This window comes from Thalassophryne amazonica, chromosome 3, assembly GCF_902500255.1.
Source record: "Thalassophryne amazonica chromosome 3, fThaAma1.1, whole genome shotgun sequence".
Lineage (NCBI taxonomy): Eukaryota > Metazoa > Chordata > Actinopteri > Batrachoidiformes > Batrachoididae > Thalassophryne > Thalassophryne amazonica.
In genome coordinates, this window is record NC_047105.1 from 24,386,119 (window position 1) to 24,406,938 (window position 20,820).

The following is a 20,820-nucleotide window of genomic DNA, read 5'->3' on the forward strand; positions in this document are numbered from 1 at the left end:
TTTGATTTTTATAAAAGATATTTTTCTAAATTATTTTTCTTTATTTTATTTTACATTCATAAATTATTATTATTATTATTATTATTATTATTAGTATTATTATTATTATTTATTATTATTATTATTATTTTTTTACATTTTCATCAATTTGACAAAGGCTATTTTTATTCACTGATACAATTCATCTGGTGAGTGTGAAGCGACTGGGATGAAAATTAGCACGTTCAAAAAACACAGAACACAGTGCTAATTTTGACACAGACAGAAGCATGTAAGGTTACTAAGAAAGTGAACCCAAGACTGCACACGGTGTACTTTTTAAAATGTTCTCCACAGAACATACCTGCAAATTTGTCTGTGTGTGTTATCTCATGTTTAGTGTGCAGTAGGTTTTTTAAAATGATTCCAGCTATCAAGAATTTCATTGTTTGGTGCATATGACAGTAAAAGACTCTTGACTTTCTTTGACTTTTGACTTCTGACCTTTGAGGGAAATGAGTGGATTGTTCCCTCTGGGGCTGAGGAGAGTTACTGCCCCAAGTGTGGGAGTTCAAGTGTCTCTGGGTCTTCATGGGTGGAGGTAAGCAAGAGGGTCAATCAATAGATGGCTTGGTGCTGCATTGGAGGTCTTCCAGATGGTGAACTGGATGCTAGTGGCACAGAAAGATCTGAGCCAGAAGGCGAGGCTCTTGATTTAAGCTTTTATTGTCACCTGCGGTAATGAGTTTTGGGTAGTGACAAAAAGAACAATTAGGTTCCTCCTTTGGGTATCTGGGGGAACTCAGTTCAGCCACTGCTCCATCGTGCTGAAACAAGTCAGATGAGGTGGTTCAGGCATCTGGTGAGAATGTCCCCTGGTCATCTCCCTGGGGAGGTCTCCCATGCATGTCCAACTGAAAGGATGCTCAGGGAAATAGCAGGACACACTGGCTAGATTATCTTTCCAGCTTTCTTGAGATTTCTTCAGGATCCCCCAGGAAGAGTTGGAAGACTTGGTCAAGGATAAGGAAATGTGTGATGAGCTTCTTTAATGTATATACCGTAATATCAGTCTCATAGAAGGTATCACTTTCTGTTCCGGAGCACAGCGGTGTTTTGCTGTATCTGTTAGCTGTTTAATCTGCGCAGTTAGATTGATCTAGTTACCTAGATAACGATTTGTTTCACAGTGGAATCTTCACATGCCTTAACTAAAGCACTCCCTCTGCTGAATCACCTCTAAATTATTTACACATTATTCACTTTGTGTGTTTTTAGGAATCCGCTAGCTTAGCGCAGCTACTAGCTCTTAGCCGGTATAGCATGGCGGCTTCTCCTGTCTCTCCCGCACTTTTCTGCTCTGGGTGTGAAATGTTTAGTTATTCCTCGGCCTCCTTTAGCAGTAATGGTACTTGTAATAAGTGTAGCTTATTCGTAGCTTTGGAGGTCAGGCTGGGCGAATTGGAGACTCAGCTCCGCACCGTGGAAAATTCTACAGCTAGCCAGGCCCCTGTAGTCGGTGCGGACCAAGGTAGCTTAGCCGCCGTTAGTTTCCCTCTGGCAGATCCCGAGCAGCCGGGAAAGCAGGAAGACTGGGTGACTGTGAGGAGGAAGCGTAGTCCTAAACAGAAGCCCCGTGTACACCGCCAACCCATTCACATTTCTAACCGTTTTTCCCCACTCGACGACACACCCACAGAGGATCAAACTCTGGTTATTGGCGACTCTGTTTTGAGAAATGTGAAGTTAGCGACACCAGCAACCATAGTCAATTGTCTTCCGGGGGCCAGAGCACGTCGGCAGTAATGACACCCGGTTACGCCAATCGGAGGTCACTAAAATTAACATTGAATCGGTGTAGTTTTCTCTGGGCCCCTCCCCAATCAGACTGGGAGTGACATGTTTAGCCGCATGTTCTCCTTGAATTGCTGTCTGTCTGAGTGGTGTCCAAAAAATGAGGTGGGCTTCATAGATAATTGGCAAAGCTTCTGGGGAAAACCTGGTCTTGTTTGGAGAGACGGCATCCATCCCACTTTGGATGGAGCAGCTCTCATTTCTAGAAATCTGCCCAATTTTCTTAAATCCTCCAAACCGTGACTATCCAGGGTTGGGACCAGGAAGCAGAGTTGTACTCTTACACACCTCTCTGCAGCTTCTCTCCCCCTGCCATCCCCTCATTACCCCATCCCCGTAGAGACGGTGCCTGCTCCCAGACCACCAATAACCAGCAAAAATCTATTTAAGCATGAAAAATTCAAAAATAAAAAAATAATATAGCACCTTCAACTGCACGACAGACTAAAACAATTAAATGTGGTCTATTAAACATTAGGTCTCTCTCTTCTAAGTCCCTGTTAGTAAATGATATAATAATTGATCAACATATTGATTTATTCTGCCTTACAGAAACCTGGTTACAGCAGGATGAATATGTTAGTTTAAATGAGTCAACATCCCCGAGTCACACTAACTGCCAGAATGCTCGTAGCACGGGCCGAGGCAGAGGATTAGCAGCAATCTTCCATTCCAGCTTATTAATTAATCAAAAACCCAGACAGAGCTTTAATTCATTTGAAAGCTTGACTCTTAGTCTTTTCCATCCAAATTGGAAGTCCCAAAAACCAGTTTTATTTGTTATTATCTATCGTCCACCTGGTCGTTACTGTGAGTTTCTCTGTGAATTCAGACCTTTTGTCTGACTTAGTGCTTAGCTCAGATAAGATAATTATAGTGGGTGATTTTAACATCCACAAAGATGCTGAGAATGACAGCCTCAACACTGCATTTAATCTATTATTAGACTCAATTGGCTTTGCTCAAAATGTAAATGAGTCCACCCACCACTTAATCATATCTTAGATCTTGTTCTGACTTATGGTATGGAAATTGAAGACTTAACAGTATTCCCTGAAAACTCCCTTCTGTCTGATCATTTCTTAATAACATTTACATTTACTCTGATGGACTACCCAGCAGTGGGGAATAAGTTTCATTACACTAGAAGTCTTTCAGAAAGCACTGTAACTAGGTTTAAGGATATGATTCCTTCTTTATGTTCTCTAATGCCATATACCAACACAGTGCAGAGTAGCTACCTAAACTCTGTAAGTGAGATAGAGTATCTCGTCAATAGTTTTACATCCTCATTGAAGACAACTTTGGATGCTGTAGCTCCTCTGAAAAAGAGAGCTTTAAATCAGAAGTGCCTGACTCTGTGGTATAACTCACAAACTCGCAGCTTAAACCAGATAACCCGTAAGTTGGAGAGGAAATGGCGTCTCACTAATTTAGAAGATCTTCACTTAGCCTGGAAAAAGAGTCTGTTGCTCTATAAAAAAAAGCCCTCCGTAAAGCTAGGACATCTTACTACTCATCACTAATTGAAGAAAATAAGAACAACCCCAGGTTTCTTTTCAGCACTGTAGCCAGGCTGACAAAGAGTCAGAGCTCTATTGAGCCAAGTATTCCTTTAACTTTAACTAGTAATGACTTCATGACTTTCTTTGCTAAAAAATTTTAACTATTAGAGAAAAAATCATCATCATGCTTGGACAATGCTTGTGGCGTCCCACAGGGGTCAGTATTGGGTCCAAAACTGTTTCTAATTTATATAAATGATATTGTCAATGTTTCCAAAATATTCAAATTAGTATTATTTGCAGATGACACAAGCATTTTTTGTTCAGGGGGGGATTTGCAGGAGTTACTGAGGAGGATCAGTATAGAAATGGGAAAATTGAAAATATGGTTTGACAGAAACAAATTATCATTAAACTTAAGTAAACAAAATACATGTTATTTGGCTATTGTAATACAGACATACAGGTTCAGTTACAAGTCGAGGGGGTAGATATTGAAAGGGTACATGAAAATAAGTTTCTGGGGGTGATAATAGATGATAAGATAAACTGGAAGACTCATATAAAACATATACAAAGTAAACTGTCAAGAAGCATTTTAGTTCTAAACAAAGCGAAACATATTCTGTACCACAACTCACTCCGCATTCTTTACTGCTCACTGGTTTTACCATATTACAGTACTGTGCAGAGGTATGGGGTAATACTTATAAAGGTACAACACAATCACTATCAGTAATGCAGAAAAGAGCTATAAGAATTATTCATAATACTGGCTATAGAGATCATACAAATCCATATTTTTACAATCCAAATTCTTAAAATTCACAGACTTGGTTCATTTTCAAACAGTACAAATTGTGTATAAAGCAATAAACAATTTACTTCCAGCAAATATTAAAAATATGTTTTTTAACAGATCAGCGGATTACAGTCTGAGGGGGAAATTTAATTTAAAGCATCAGTGGGCACGAACAACATTAAAAGGTTTCTGTATTTCTGTCTGTGGGGTGAGGATGTGGAACAAATTGAGAGTGGGGTTCAAGCAATGTCCAAGCATGAACCAGTTCAAACAGCGGTACAAAAATATGGTTTTTTCTAGGTATAGGGAGGAGGAAGGGTAATGAGGGTTAGGGTGTTTTTGTTTTTTGCTTCGGCTTGTAAATATATAGTATTTTGTATGTAAGTAGGTATGTGTAGGTGTATATTTATGTTTGTGTATATATATGTGTATATATATGTATATATGTATATGTGTGTATATGTGTATATATATATATATATATATATATATATATATATATATATATATATATATACGAGGGCTGTCAATAAAGTAACGGTCCTTTTTATTTTTTTCAAAAACTATATGGATTTCATTCATATGTTTTTACGTCAGACATGCTTGAACCCTCGTGCGCATGCGTGAGTTTTTCCACGCCTGTCGGTGACGTCATTCGCCTGTGAGCACTCCTTGTGGGAGGAGTCGTCCAGCCCCTCGTCGGAATTCCTTTGTCTGAGAAGTTGCTGAGAGACTGGCGCGTTGTTTGATCAAAATTTTTCTAAACCTGTGAGACACATCGAAGTGGACACGGTTCGAAAAATTAAGCTGGTTTTCAGTGAAAATTTTAACGTCTGATCAGAGATTTTGAGGTGAGACTGTCGCTTTAAGGACTTTTCACGGTGCGAGACGTCGCTCAGCGCTCTCAGGCGGCGTCATCAGCCTGTTCAAGCTGAAAACCTCCACATTTCAGGCTCTATTGATCCAGGACGTCGTGAGAGAACAGAGAAGTTTCAGAAGAAGTCGGTTTCAGCATTTTATCCGGATATTCCACTGTTAAAGGAGATTTTTTTAATGAAAGACGTGCGGACGGGTCTGCGCGTCGGGACTGCTGAAAGTGCGCCGCTGCGACACGCGGAATTCCGCTCCTCTTTCCATGACAAAAACTCCTGTAACAGTGGAATGTGCCATTCATTTCTAAACTGGACGCTGTCTTGATCCGGTATGTCATCTGACTAGCACAGGAATTGTGAAAAGACGTGGACATCAGCACTTTTTCGGCACATTGAGACAGACGTGCGGAGGAGTTCCACGCGTCGCGGTGGAGCTGCATGGCGCAAAGCAACGCCATGATGAAGCCTCACAGGACATGTAGGGGCATGTCCAGCTCATGCTCAATTTCTCGGATAATCACACGACTGAAAGCAACCAACAGCCATCTGAAATCCACCTGAAAGTCGTCCTGTGAGACCAACACGGAGGTGGTTTTGTGCCGTGTAATGAACGACTCCGTGACGCATCCCTCCGCTTTTCTTTCCATGAAAAAACTCCTGTAACCGTGGAATGTGCCGAAAAAGTGCTGATATCCACGACTTCTGCCTTTTTGTGAAAGTCAGATGACGTCCCTGATCAACAAATCCTTCACGTTGGAAATGATCTGGTTGTTTCAGCGGGGTTTGAGCCTGTCGATCGGCGCACGGTGTAATCCCCATAAAATCATCCCTGAAAGCCATATTAATTTTCCGAACGGTGTCCACCTGGAGGTCTCTCACAGTTTCTGGAAAAAAAATTGATGCAGCAAAGCTCCAAATCATTCAGACATTTATTCGCAATAAAAAAACGATGAGAGGGGTGGACCAGTGCTCACACAAAGCCTGCTCACACGCGAATGACGCAACTGACAGGCGTGAAAAAACTCACGCATGCGCATGAAGGTTCAAGCTTGGCTGATGCAATCACACGTGATTCAAATCCACATGGTTTTTGAAAAAAATAAAAAGGTCGGATACTTTTCTAACAGACCTCGTATATATACAGTGTTGCCAAAAAGTATTTAGTCAGCCCCTGATTGTGCAAATTATCCTACTTAAGCTGTGATCACACCAGGCGGGACGCAAGCGACAGTGGCGACAGGTTGCCATGTAATCCCTATGGAAGGACATGTTGTGGTGCCAAGCCATGCAATGTAACGTGATGGACGCGAATGAAGTGACGCGAGCAAAGCGATTTTGAGGGATTGGCATGTTTGTGGCGCAATGTCGAATTGCGGTGCCCTCCTCCCCAAAAATCTGAACTTTTTCATCTTGTTGCGCTGCGATGACCAATCAGGGACTGGATTTGTAGTGACGTGGAGATGTCTGGAGTTTGACTGAGTTGGATGTGAACATGTCCTGTCTCTGGTAGCCAGCCTGTGAGCAGGACTTATGTCCCTTTTGTCCTTTATTTCACAATTATGACAGAGTTTTTGGGGGAAGAGTGAGCAGCAGCCCCGCAGCAGCCCTGCAGCGGACAGTTTTTTTTTCCTTCACGTGCACACGCGAGCGAATCGTCCATGAAGATTATCCCAAGAACACTATACCTACTGTGAAGCATGGGGTGGAAACATCATGCTTTGGGGCTGCTTTTCTGCAAAGGGGACAGGGCGACTGATCTGTGTTAAGGGAAGAATAAATGGTGCCATGTATCATGAGATTTTAAGCCAAAACCTCCTTCCATCAGTGAGAACATTGAAGATGCAACGTGGTTGGGTCTTCCAGCATGACAATGATCCCAAACACACCACTCAGGCAACGAAGGAGTGGCTCCGTAAAAAGCATTTCAAGGTCCTAGAGTGGCCAAGCCAGACATCAACCCCATAGAAAATTTGTTGAGGGAGTTGAAAGTCCATGTTGTCCAGTAACAGCCCCAAAACATCACTGCTCTAGAGGAGATCTGCATGGAGGAATGAGCCAAAATACAAGCAACAGTGAGAGCAAACCTGGTGAAGACTTGCAGGAAACGTTTGACCTCTGTCATTGCCAACAAAGATTATGTTACAAAGTATTGAGTTGAACTTTTGTTATTGACCAAATACATATTTTCCACCATAATTTACAAATAAATTCTTTAAAAATCCTATAATGCGATTTCCTGGATTTTTTTCTCATTTTGTCTCTTATAGTTGAAGTGTACCTATGTTGAAAATTACAGACCTCTCCCATCTTTCTAAGGAGGAGAACTTGCACAGTCAGGGGGTAACTAAATACTTTTTTACCCCACTGTACATATATATCATGAAAGATGTTCACATGTTGTGAGACCTGCGTTCAAGTTTTGGGAGATATTTTTTCAGTATTCCTGTTTTGCAATTGACAGTTTGCGGATAATTCAGAATTTGCAGCCGATTCATGTTTTGGGGGTTAACAAGGCTGCCTTCATCTGCCACATTCAAATGAGCCATTGAAACTGGACAGCCTAGTCGCACCACTGTGTAATGACTGCAGCCTTTGAAGGATGTAACCCCTGAATTAGGACATAGCTTCTATGATTCTTGTGGGACAGGATGCCAGTCTGATGCAGGTTACATCACCAGCCAAAGCCGACACCCATTTATGGCAGGGTGGACTGGGACAATGCAGATTAAGCGTCTTCTCCGAGGACAAGGACAGATAGGGATTCATGAGTGCGATTTTAGCACAGATCTACATATTGGCAGACCAGCTACTTACCCACTAAGAAACCTGCTCTAAAATAACTTAACACAAAGTAAAAAGTAAAAGGTTCAATGAATACATCAAACCAGTTAATGAAGACAAAGTAGTAACAAAATAAATGAAACAGGGATTTGTCACTGGAGTTTAAAAAAAAAACACTCCACAATTTTTACACCCTCCATCCAACTTCAAAAGAATTTCATTTCATCTTCCAAAATTTTACTTGTGCTAATGATGCTCTAAGCCAGGGGTGCCCAACCTTTTTTGGATAAAGTCTGGGCACAGCTCAATACACTGTCAACTTTTAAAACTGACAGTGTATCGAGTTCTACCAAGCCATACTGAAAGCTGTAGCATAGCCACAATTGATTGTGCATCAAATAACACAATTTCCTGCCACAAAGATAAATCTTTAACAATAGTAAAGCATTACTGAAGTAAATGTGCATGGCACAAAGAATAAACACAAGTAATTTCACGACTGCGAAACTGCAGAATGTACATGTGGCATTCCAGAGTGTCGCCCCCCCCCCCCCCCCCCCGCTTCCCCCCTCTACACACCAGTGCTCTCATCAGATCATCAGATCTTGGTCTGTGCGCTGACAGCACAGGGGCGTGGCTGGCTGCCCCACAGCTGTTGGGACATCTCCGGTTCTGGACATCACAGCTGCAGCACGCATCCCGTGTTTTTTTGACATGCACACGCATGTGCTTGTGTGGAAATACAACCTCAATTCCAATGAAGTTGAGACATTGTGTAAAATGTAAATAAAAACAGAATACAATGATTTTCAAATCTTCTTCACCCTATATTCAATTGAATACACCATAAAGACAAGATATTTAATGTTCAAACTGATAAACTTTGTTTTTGTGCACATATTTGCTCATTTTGGATGCCTACAACACGTTTCAAAAAAGCTGGGATAGTGGTATGTTTACCACTGTGTTACATCACCTTTCCTTCTAACAACACTCAATAAGCGTTTGGGAACTGAGGACACTGTTGAAGCTTTGGAGGTGGAATTCTTTCCCGTTCTTGCTTGATGTACAACTTCAGTTATTCAACAGTCCAGGGTCTCCGTTGTCGTATTTTGCGCTTCATAATGCACCACACATTTTTATGGGCGACAGGTCTGGACTGCAGGCAGGCCAGTCTAGTACCCGCCCTCTTTTACTATGAAGCCACGCTGTTGTAGAATATGGCATGGTATTGTCTTGCTGAAATAAGCAGGGACTTCCCTGAAAAAGATGTTGCTTGGACAGCAGCATGTGTTGCTCCAAAAGCTGGATGTACCTTTCAGCATCGATGGTGCCATCACAGATGTGTAAGTTGCCCATGCCATGGGCACTAACACACTGCCAAACCATCATAGATGCTGGCTTTTGAACTTGTGCTGGTCAAACCTGGATGGTCTTTTTCCTCTTTTTTCCAGAGGACACGACGTCCATAATTTCCATAAACTATTTGAAATGTGGACTCATCAGACCACAGCACACTTTTCCACTTTGCCTCTGTCCATTTCAAATGAGCTTGTGCCCAGAGAAGGCGGCGGTGTTGTATGTATGGCTTTGGCTTTGCATGGTAGAGTTTTAACTTGCGCTTGTAGATGTAGCGGCAAATTGTGTTAACTGATACTGGTTTTCTGAAGTGTTCCTGAGCCCATGCATTAAGAGCCTTTACACAATAATGTTGGTTTTTAATGCAGTGTCGCCTGAGGGATCGAAGGTCACGGGTATTCAATGTTGGTTTTCAGCCTTGCCGCTTACGTGTAGAAAGTTCTCCAGATTCTCTGAATCTTCTGATTATATTATGGACTGTAGATGACGAAATCCCTAAATTCCTTGCATTTGAATGTTGGGAAACATTGTTCTTAAACTGTTGTACTATTTTTTTCACGCAGTTGTTCACGAAGTGGTGATCCTCGCCCCATCTTTGCTTGTGAACGGCTAAGACTTTTGGGGATGGTCCTTTTATACCCAATCATGACACTCACCTGTTTCCAATTTGGTGTTCTTTGAGCAGTCATCAACTTTCCCAGTCTTTTGTTGCCCCGCCCCAAGTTTTTTGAAATGTGTTGCAGGCAATCCCATTGTCAAGTCTTCCAAAGAGGAAGCAGAGACGGGGGCCTCAGAGGCAGACTCATCCATTACCCAGGAAGAACTCACCGAGGTGGTCAGAAAGCTCCTCGGTGGCAAGGCACCTGGGGTGGATGAAATCCGTCTGGAGTACCTTAAGTCTCTGCATGTTGTGGGACTGTCTTGGTTGACACGTCTTTGCAACATCGCGTGGTGGTCTGGGACAGTGCCTCTGGATTGGCAGACCGGGGTGGTGGTCCCTCTGTTTAAGAAGGGGGACCGGAGGGTGTGTTCCAACTGCAGTGGGATCACACTTCTCAGCCTTCCCGGTAAGGTCTATTCCAGAGTACTGGAGAGGAGAATTTGAATGATAGTCGAATCTCGGATTGGATTCAGGAGAAGCAGTGTGGTTTTCATCCAGGTCGCGGCACACAGGACCAGCTCTACACCCTCCATTGGGTGCTCCAGGGTTCATGGGAGTTCGCCCAACCAGTCCACTTATGTTTTGTGGATCTGGAGAAGGCAATCAACTGTGTCCCTCGAGGCACCCTGTGGGGGGTGCTCCGGGAGTACAGGGTCATTTGCTAAGGGCTATCGGGTCCCTGTACGACCGCAGCAGGAGCTTGGTCTGCATTGCCGGTAGTAAGTCAAGCCTGTTTCCAGTGCATGTTGGCCTCCGCCAGGGCTGCCCTTTGTCACCGGTTCTGTTCATTACCTTTATGGACAGAATTTCTAGGCACAGTCAGGGTGTGGAGGGGGTCCGGTTTGGGAACCACAGAATCTCGTCTCTGCTGTTTGTGGATGATGTGGTTCTGTTGGCTTCATCAAATCAGGACCTTCAGCGTGCACTGGAGCGGTTTGCAGCCAAGTGTGAAGCGTCCGGGATGAAAATCAGCACCTGCAAATCCAAGGCCATGGTTCTCAACTGGAAAAAGGTGCTTTGCCCTCTTCAGGTCAGTGGAGCGTCCTTGCCTCAAGTGGAGGAGTTTAAGTATCTCGGGGTCTTGTTCATGAAAGAGGGGTGGATGGAGCGTGAGATCAACAGATGGATCAGTGCAGCATCTGCAGTGATGCGGTCACTGTATTGGACCGTCGTGGTGGAGAGAGCTGAGCAAGGGGACAAAGCTCTCGATTTACCGTTCGATCTATGTTCAGACCCTCACCTATGGTCATGAGATTTGGCTCATGACCGAAAGAACAAAATCGCGAGTACAAGCGGCCAAGAGGCGTTTCCTCTATAGGGTGGCTGGGCACTCCATTAGAGATAGGGTGAGGAGTTCGGTCACTCGGGAGGAGCTCGGAGTCGAGCAGTTGCATCTCCACATTGAACGGAGCCAGCTGAGGTGGCTTGGGCATCTTTTTCAGATGCCCCTGGACGCCTCGCTGGAGAGGTGTTCCGAGCACGTCCCATTGGGATGAGGCCCCGGGGGAGACCCAGGACACACTGGAGGGACTACGTTTGCAGCTGGCTTGGGAATGCCTCTGGGTTTGCCGGAGGAGCTGAGGGAGGTGTGTGTGGATCGGGTGGTCTGGGCCGCTTTGCTTGAGCTACTGCCCTTGCGACCCGACCTCGGATGAAGTGGAAGAAAATGGATGGATGGTGTTGCAGGCATCCATTTCAAAATGAGCAAATATTTGCACAAAAACAACAAAGTCTATCAGTTTAAACATTAAATATCTTGTCTTTGTGGTGTATTCTATCAAATATAGGTTGAAGAGGATTTGCAAATCATTGTATTCTGTTTTTAATTTACATTTTACACAACTTCCCAACTTCATTGGAATTGGGGTTGTAAATTAAAAAACTACACCGGACACTAACTACACACACTAAAACACTCCACCTCACACACACCTTTTCAAAACTGATTGCTTTCTCCGGTTTTCGGCCTTGCCTGAGCCTTTTTGGGATGTTCCTTTTATTTTTTTTATCCGTCCCAGCTTTTTTTAAATGTCTTGCAGGCATCCAGTGAATATAGGTATTCAACTGAATATAGGTTGAAGAGGAATATAGGTTGCAAATCATTGTATTCCATTTTTATTTACATTTCACACAATGTCCCAACTTGATTGGAATTGGTGTTGTACATCAAAACATATATCGTTTTTGTGATGGGAAGAGAAACAGGCCGTCAGGTTGTTTGGACACACAGCAGGCGATCTAAATGTCACGTCTGACGGGACGTGTGTCAGGCCATGAGAGCTGTAAGCGGCGTGCCGCACAACCAGGACAAGCCAACAGTATGACAAATATGCCACTTTCAGTCACATATCAGCAGAAATGCAACATACCAAACAATGTTTAGTCAGTTATCACAGCGCATTTTTTTTTAAAGAAAATACATTTATCTGCTTGTTGATTTTAGAAGACAGTGACAGTAGTGCAGTGGTAAAGTTTCCATCTGGTAATCAAAGCATGTGGGTTCAAATCCCATGGCTATTTTTTAACCAGGGTTATTTAAAGGCCCCTTCATGACTGTAAGTTTGTGACCATGGGCCATCTACAGAGGAACAGATAGATCATATTTGTATTGCCTGCTTGATAAATGCAATGTTTTTAAATGGTGTGTGGGTTTATTTCATTTTAAATACTAACATGTCCTTCCTCATATCAGGGAGGCTCCTGCAACCCCATTTACTAAATTGGTGCATGTTTCCTCTCACTTTGTTTCACATGCAGAATGCCAGTGTAGTTCACAGCCACTCGGCACCACTGCCGAGGTCATCAATTTCAATTCAATTCAATTTCAATTTATTCATTTATATAGTGCCAAATCATGACAAAGTCACCCCAAGGCGCTTCACATAATTCACAACAACACAAATTAATCTAAAATCAAAATCAAAATGAAAAGCAAGAAAAGCACAGAAAAGCTAGGACATCTTTCTACTCATCACTAATTGAAGAAAATAAGAACAACCCCAGGTTTCTTTTCAGCACTGTAGCCAGGCTGACAAAGAGTCAGAGCTCTATTGAGCTGAGTATTCCATTAACTTTAACTAGTGATGACTTCATGACTTTCTTTGCTAACAAAATTTTGACTATTAGAGAAAAAATTACTCATAACCATCCCAAAGATGTATCATTATCTTTGGCTGCTTTCAGTGATGCCGGTATTTGGTTAGACTCTTTCTCTCCGATTGTTCTGTCTGAGTTATTTTCATTAGTTACTTCATCCAAACCATCAACATGCTTATTAGACCCCATTCCTGCCAGGCTGCTCAAGGAAGTCCTACCATTATTTAATGCTTCAATCTTAAATATGATCAATCTATCTTTGTTAGTTGGTTATGTACCACAGGCCTTTAAGGTGGCAGTAATTAAACCATTACTTAAAAAGCCATCACTTGACCCAGCTATCTTAGCTAATTATAGGCCAATCTCCAACCTTCCTTTTCTCTCAAAGATTCTTGAGAGGGTAGTTGTAAAACAGCTAACTGATCACCTGCAGAGGAATGGTCTATTTGAAGAGTTTCAGTCAGGTTTTAGAATTCATCATAGTACAGAAACAGCATTAGTGAAGGTTACAAATGATCTTCTTATGGCTTCGGACAGTGGACTTATCTCTGTGCTTGTTCTGTTGGACCTCAGTGCTGCTTTTGATACTGTTGACCATAAAATTTTATTACAGAGATTAGAGCATGTCATAGGTATTAAAGGCACTGCGCTGCGGTGGTTTGAATCATATTTGTCTAATAGATTACAGTTTGTTCATGTAAATGGGGAATCTTCTTCACAGACTAAAGTTAATTATGGAGTTCCACAAGGTTCTGTGCTAGGACCAATTTTATTCACTTTATACATGCTTCCCTTGGGCAGTATTATTAGACGGTATTGCTTAAATTTTCATTGTTACGCAGATGATACCCAGCTTTATCTATCCATGAAGCCAGAGGATACACACCAATTAGCTAAACTGCAGGATTGTCTTACAGACATAAAGACATGGATGACCTCTAATTTCCTGCTTTTAAACTCAGATAAAACTGAAGTTATTGTACTTGGCCCCACAAATCTTAGAAGCATGGTGTCTAACCAGATCGTTACTCTGGATGGCATTTCCCTGATCTCTGGTAATACTGTGAGAAATTTTGGAGTTATTTTTGATCAGGATATGTCATTCAAAGCGCATATTAAACAAATATGTAGGACTGCCTTTTTTCATTTACGCAATATCTCTAAAATCAGAAAGGTCTTGTCTCAGAGTGATGCTGAAAAACTAATTCATGCATTTATTTCCTCTAGGCTGGACTATTGTAATTCATTATTATCAGGTTGTCCTAAAACGTCCCTAAAAAGCCTTCAGTTAATTCAAAATGCTGCAGCTAGAGTACTGACGGGGACTAGCAGGAGAGAGCATATCTCACCCGTGTTGGCCTCTCTTCATTGGCTTCCTGTTAATTCTAGAATAGAATTTAAAATTCTTCTTCTTACTTATAAGGTTTTGAATAATCAGGTCCCATCTTATCTTAGGGACCTCGTAGTACCATATTACCCCATTAGAGCGCTTCACTCTCAGACTGGGGGCTTACTTGTAGTTCCTAGGGTTTGTAAGAGTAGAATGGGAGGCAGAGCCTTCAGCTTTCAGGCTCCTCTCCTGTGGAACCAGCTCCCAATTCAGATCAGGGAGACAGATACCCTCTCTACTTTTAAGATTAGGCTTAAAACTTTCCTTTTCGCTAAGGCTTATAGTTAGGGCTGGATCGGGTGACCCTGGACCATCCCTTGGTTATGTTGCTTTAGACGTAGACTGTGGGGGGGGTTCCCATGATGCACTGTTTCTTTCTTTTTTTGCTCCGTATGCATCACTCTGCATTTAATCATTAGTGATCGATCTCTGCCCCCCTTCTCGGCATGTCTTTTTCCTGGTTCTTTCCCTCAGCCCCAACCAGTCTCAGCAGAAGACTGCCCCTCCCTGAGCCTGGTTCTGCTGGAGGTTTCTTCCTGTTAAAAGGGAGTTTTTCCTTCCCACTGTGGCCAAGTGCTTGCTCATAGGGGGTCGTTTTGACCGTTGGGGTTTTTCATGGTTATTGTATGGCCTTGCCTTGCAATATGGAGCGCCTTGGGGCAACTGTTTGTTGTGATTTGGCGCTATATAAGAAAAAAGTTGATTGATTGATTGATTGATTAAAAAGATAAAACCCAGTGAATAAAAATAAATTACAAAGCAAACACAAACAGATTAAAAATTAATGATAAGACAGTGTAAAAAAGTGGGTCTTCAGTCTTGATTTAAAAATCTCCACCGTGTCAGACTGCCGAATAACAGCAGGTAGATCATTCCAAAGAGCCGGACCACGGTAGGAGAAGGCTCTATACCCCACAGACTTTTTGTTCATCCTCGGAACACACAGAAGCCCTGTGCCCTGCGAATGCAAAGGCCTCGCATGTACGTAGGGCTTAACCAAGTCTGCCAGGTAGGAAGGTGCCAGTCCATGAGCAGTTTTATAAACCAACAATAAAACTTTAAAATCCTATCTGGCAGAAACCGGTAGCCAATGAAGGGATGCCAGAATGGGAGTAATGTGGTCAAACCTTCTACTTTGTGTCAAAAATCTGCTAGCAGCATTCTGTACCAACTGAAGTCCTCGAATGCTAGACTGCAGCAGGCCAGAAAATAAAGCATTACAATAATCCAATCTAGAAGAGACAAATGCATGAATCAGAGTCTCAGCATCAGCCATAGACAGGATGGGGTGAATCTTTGCTATATTTCTCAGATGAAAGAAAGCAGTCCTCGTAATGTCCCTAATGTAGAGGTCAAAGGACAATGTAGGATCAAAGATTACCCCAAGGTTCCTCACTTTGTCAGTATGATGTATAACACATGAACCTAGGCTAAGCGACAGCTGATCAAATTAATGCCGATGTCTTGCTGGACCAAGAACCATCATTTCAGTCTTATCAGAGTTCAAAAGTAGAGTTGCTAGACATCCAAATTCTCACTGCTGCAAGACAGTCCTGTAAAGATTTTATGTGGACAGGATTTCCAGCAGCTATCAGCATATACAACTGAGTATCATCAGCATAACAATGAAAAGCAACCCCGAAACGCCGCAAAATGTTCCCAAGGGGTGCCATATAAAGGGAAAATGGAATGAAAGCAGACTTACAAAATAATTCACTTTAAATTCAAGTCACACAGATCAACAGTGCACACCAGTCTGACTTTGTTTCAAAGCATGATGGATTTTATTCACGCAAATCATCAACAGTGCACCTCATCAATGCACAGTCTGTAGATCAACAACAGCACAAAATATAAGCAATGTGTGTCCAATTTGAATTTGTGTGACGGAGGCCAGCAGATGTTGCTGTGCATGTTGTCGTCAGTACCATCTCACTCTCCAATAGTTAAAGGACTCTCTGCCCAGAAAAGTCCAGAGCCCGGGTTCGAGACTTCTTGTTAGAGCGTCCACCTCCCATTTTAATTGAACCTTTATTTAACCAGGCTAGTTCCACTGAGATCGAGACCTCTTTTGCAAGGGAGACCTGGGCAATTATAAAGTTTCCAATTCACCTAACCCGCATGTCTTTAAATGTGGGAGGAAACCGGAGCACCACTGTGCTGCCACAGTACCTTACATGGTGCGCATGCCGGATCATGAGTTCGCATCCCTAGTGGAACGACAGTGAAGTGACAGACAAACACAACACAGAGGTTAAATTTACACAGACACAAATATGGCGATGATGCGTTGCCACCAACTGGCCTGGATGTTTGGGCAGCCACAGTTTTCAAAGCTGGTGCATTAGTACAACTAACAGCAAGCCATATTATCTCAGATATTTGGACTAAAATGCTCAGACAGATGACAAATAGTTGGTCCAGTACAGCTAACAGCTATCGATACCCGTCTCTGTGGAACTCCACGTGGCTCCCTGGCAGAGACGCTGTGGGCCTAGAATAAAACTCTGTGATTGGTTGATCAGTTCTTTTTTCTTTTTTTTCTTTTTTTTTTGCATTTCAACAATTGGCAATACTTTAGCGGAGCAATCTTTTGAAATGTCAAAATGTCACACCATGATGAGGATGGTCTTTTTGCCAAGCTTCTGTCAATCAACTGAGCTAAGCTGACGCAACATGACTCTGGCTTTTGTACCATCCTAAAATCCCACAACAGAACCAGAATGCTTGGATACTGGTTCTGCCAACACATCGCAAATAGTACAGACACAACCAAATTTCCTATGAAATGACACATGTTTACGCCAACTTATCAAAATGTGCCAGCATCACTGTGGAAGAAAATAGTATCATTTAAGATAACAAATTTTAACATTTCTTCAAATCTCAATGACATACTGCAAAATCTGAATTTATTTTTATGTTTTGCATGACGTTGAATATGATCCAAATCCCAAGGAAGCAAAAAATTGGAAAATTTGATCTCCAGAATAATCACTATTCAATTTAATTAGCTTATAATGCGCCAAATCACAACAAAAGCTGTCTCAAGGTGCCTTAAATGAAACAATTCAACATAAAATATAAATAAATAATTAAAAATGAAAAAAAAACTTCAAATACAGAATTAAAAACAGAAATAAAAGAATAAATCAGATTAAAAAAAATAAAAACTATTCATAAGAAAGAGAATAAAAATAGGTTTTCAGTCTTGACTTCAAAATGTCCAAGGACTCCGACTGCCTCACGGTCGCAGGAAGACTATTCCACAGGGTGGGTGCACGATATGAAAAGGCTCTTTGACCCGCTGACTTCTTCTTCACCCTTCTTCACTAATTGATTACTTGCTTAGTTACTTTTCCACTTAAATGTAACAATAACATACTATAAAATTTTCTTGTGTCTCACACTTGCAGAATCCACAAGTCAGCGTCATGAATCTGTCATCGTACGGCAACAACACGTCCAGTGTTCAGAGTTTCAGGGAATCTTTCAACATAGTTGTGACTAAATGTCTGACTGTCTTAAGTCTCGGCCTGATCATCAACTTCATCAATGGTACTCTGATTCACACCTTCAGAAAACACGAGGTCAGTCGATTATAAACACAATAGATTCAAGATGAGACATTAGGCCTTTTTTAAGTGTAATTTTTCCTTGTTTTGTCTCCTTCAGGTGTTTTATTTGGAACCTCGTTACATCCTATTCATCCACCTGGTGGTGAATGATATCATCCATCTGACAACAGCGATCCATCTTTTTGTTTTTTCTTACATTTTCAACAAAATTAATGCTGCATTCTGCTGCTTTATCATTACCATCGCCATCTTTGCCACTGACAACACGCCATTAAATTTAGCCGTTATGTCATTAGAGCGCTACATTGCCATTTGTTTGCCACTCAGACACGCTGACCTCTGCACCATAAAAAGAACATATATATTGTGATTGGTTGGATCTGGACCACGACTTCACTACTGGCTTTGCCAGATTTGTTAATTACTGTCGCAACACAACCCCCAGAATTTTTCTATTCTACAATTGTGTGTCAAAGAGATTTCCTGTTCACACATCCAGTAATCCTTAAAAAAAGAGATATGTCTCATATAATTTACCTTGTTATTTGGATGACTCTGTCTTATACTTATTGAAAGATTTTCTTTGCTGCTAAAACAGCTGATGCAGATGCAAAGAAAGCCAGAAATACCATCATTCTTCACAGCATTCAGCTACTACTGTGTATGTTAACTTATATATACCCTTTTTTAACCAAGGCTCAGTTGTTCTCGATCCCTAGAAATTATTTTCTACAACTACACTTTGCTGCATACATCATCATCCAGATTCTGCCCAGACTTATCAGTCCCATTTTGTATGGCCTTCGAGACAGAACATTTCGGCAGTATTTGAAGCAGTACTTGCAGTGCACTTTGAGAGTAAAACATCAGCCATAAGAAATGTATTTAGATTGTACAAGTGCACAGAGAATGACTGCAGAACCTCAATGTTTCAGGTAGCAGGGCACCACATGAAGCTTTTTTTTTTTTTTTTTCACAAGGAGCACTGCAGCTCCTGATTGAAAATCTTCAGAGTGCAAGTCGAACATTTCAGTCTGTGTCCCTTAAATCAAAATGCAATCCAATTATTCATATTTCTCTCATTTCAACTGTATTATTCTTTCTTTCTTTCTTTAATATTTATTTCATTCATTTAAAAGAAAAACAGAAAAGCAAAAAACAAAAGCACCACAATACCAGAATGAAAAGGAGCAGAAAGAAGAACAAGTCTTATGATTTCTGCCCCTTTTAACAATACAATCTTTCAATATACAGCATCATAGTCAACATTATTTAACAGATTGCATTTCTTTAACTTGTCACATACCACTGACCCATTTCATAATTATGACCATTAATTAATAGATTACATCACTGACAGGTTACATTTAAACTTAAGACACTCCAAACATTATTAACAGTTTACTTTTTTTTTTTTTTTTTACTTTCTTGCAGCCCACTGACTTACTTCATAGTTTCATACTTACTTAATACATCTAATTTAATATGTTTTTTAAATAATTTAAGCGACCTTAATTCTTTAATTTCTTTATTAAGATTGTTCCATAATTTGACACCATTTACTGCAATACTCCTTTCCTTTACTTTGGTTCTAAATCTTGGTTTTTTAAAGACTTCTATTCCTTTCAATTTATAACTACTTACTCTTTTTTCAAACATATTTTGAATGTTTGTTGGTAAAGTATTTTATTAACTTGGTACATCGTTTGTAATATTTTCAAATCAACTAAATCATGAAATTTAAGTACCCTATACTTAATAAACAATGGATTAGATGAATCTCTAAAACCACTGTTACTAATCACTTTTAAAGCTCTTTTCTGCAAAATAAATAAAGGTTGTATATAGGTTGTATATGTTGATCCCCAGATTTCTACACAGTAAGTTAAATATGGGACAATCAATGAATTGTACAATGTTAATAAACCATAACTATTTAATGAATATTTTACTTTATGCAAAACAGCAATGGCTTTCGCTATTTTTCCTTTTATGTAATTTATGTGTGACTTCCATGTAAGATCTTCATCAATCATGACTCCTAAAATGTCATTTCTTTTACCCTTTGTATATCCATTCCATCTATTTGTAATGACACATTATTTTCTTTCGCTCTATCATTAAACAATATGAAATTTGTCTTATTAATATTTAGTGACAATCTGTTTATATCAAACCAATGTTTAACTTTTTCCAACTCTGTATTTATCACTTGTGCTACTTCCTGTATATCTGATCCAGAGTAAAACAGCGTTGTATCATCAGCAAATAAAATGCTGCCAAGCACATTGGATACATTCACAAAATCATTGATATACAAAATAAACAGTTTGGGTCCAAGTACCGATCCTTGTGGTACTCCATAAATAATGTTACACAATTCTGATTTGGTATTATTTATCTGAACAAACTGTTTTCTATTTTCTAAGTAGCTTTTTACCCACTGATGTGCAACACCTCTTATTCCATATTGTTGTAACTTGTGGAGCAATCTTGAGTGGTCTATAACATCAAAAGCCTTTTTCAGGTCAATAAAAATACTTACAAAATAATCCTTATTATCTATTGTTGTTGATATTTTCTCTATTAGTTCCATAATTGCCATAGCTGTCGAATGTTTTGTTCTGAATCCATACTGAGCATTATTTAAAATATGATGTTTCTCAATAAATTTATCCAATCTTGTTACAAAAACTTTTTCCATAATTTTAGAAAACTGTGGAAGCAATGATACTGGCCTGTAATTAGAAAAATTATGTTTGTCTCCATTTTTATATAATGGGACTACCTTAGCAATTTTCATTTCATCTGGAAAAACCCCAGTTGACAGAGACAGATTACAAATATAAGTAAATGGTTCAATAACAATTTCTATTATACTTTTTACAGTCATCATGTCTAAATCTTCATGGTCAGTTGATCTTTTGCTTACACAGTTTTTTA

At 40.7% G+C, this 20,820-nt stretch overlaps 1 long non-coding RNA gene and 1 pseudogene across 1 annotated transcript in view; both read left to right on the forward strand.

Moving 5' to 3' along the window:
* LOC117506424 overlaps positions 1-10,176 on the forward strand; it is a 12,354-nt gene extending 2,178 nt beyond the window's left edge. Inside the window, exons 2-4 of the long non-coding RNA XR_004559462.1 lie at positions 8,418-8,426; positions 9,361-9,368; positions 10,165-10,176. This is a non-coding gene — a long non-coding RNA (uncharacterized LOC117506424). The remainder of the gene's footprint in view (positions 1-8,417; positions 8,427-9,360; positions 9,369-10,164) is intronic.
* Positions 10,177-17,733: 7,557 nt separating this feature from the next.
* LOC117506420 lies at positions 17,734-18,864 on the forward strand (annotated as a pseudogene).
* Positions 18,865-20,820: the final 1,956 nt, after the last annotated feature.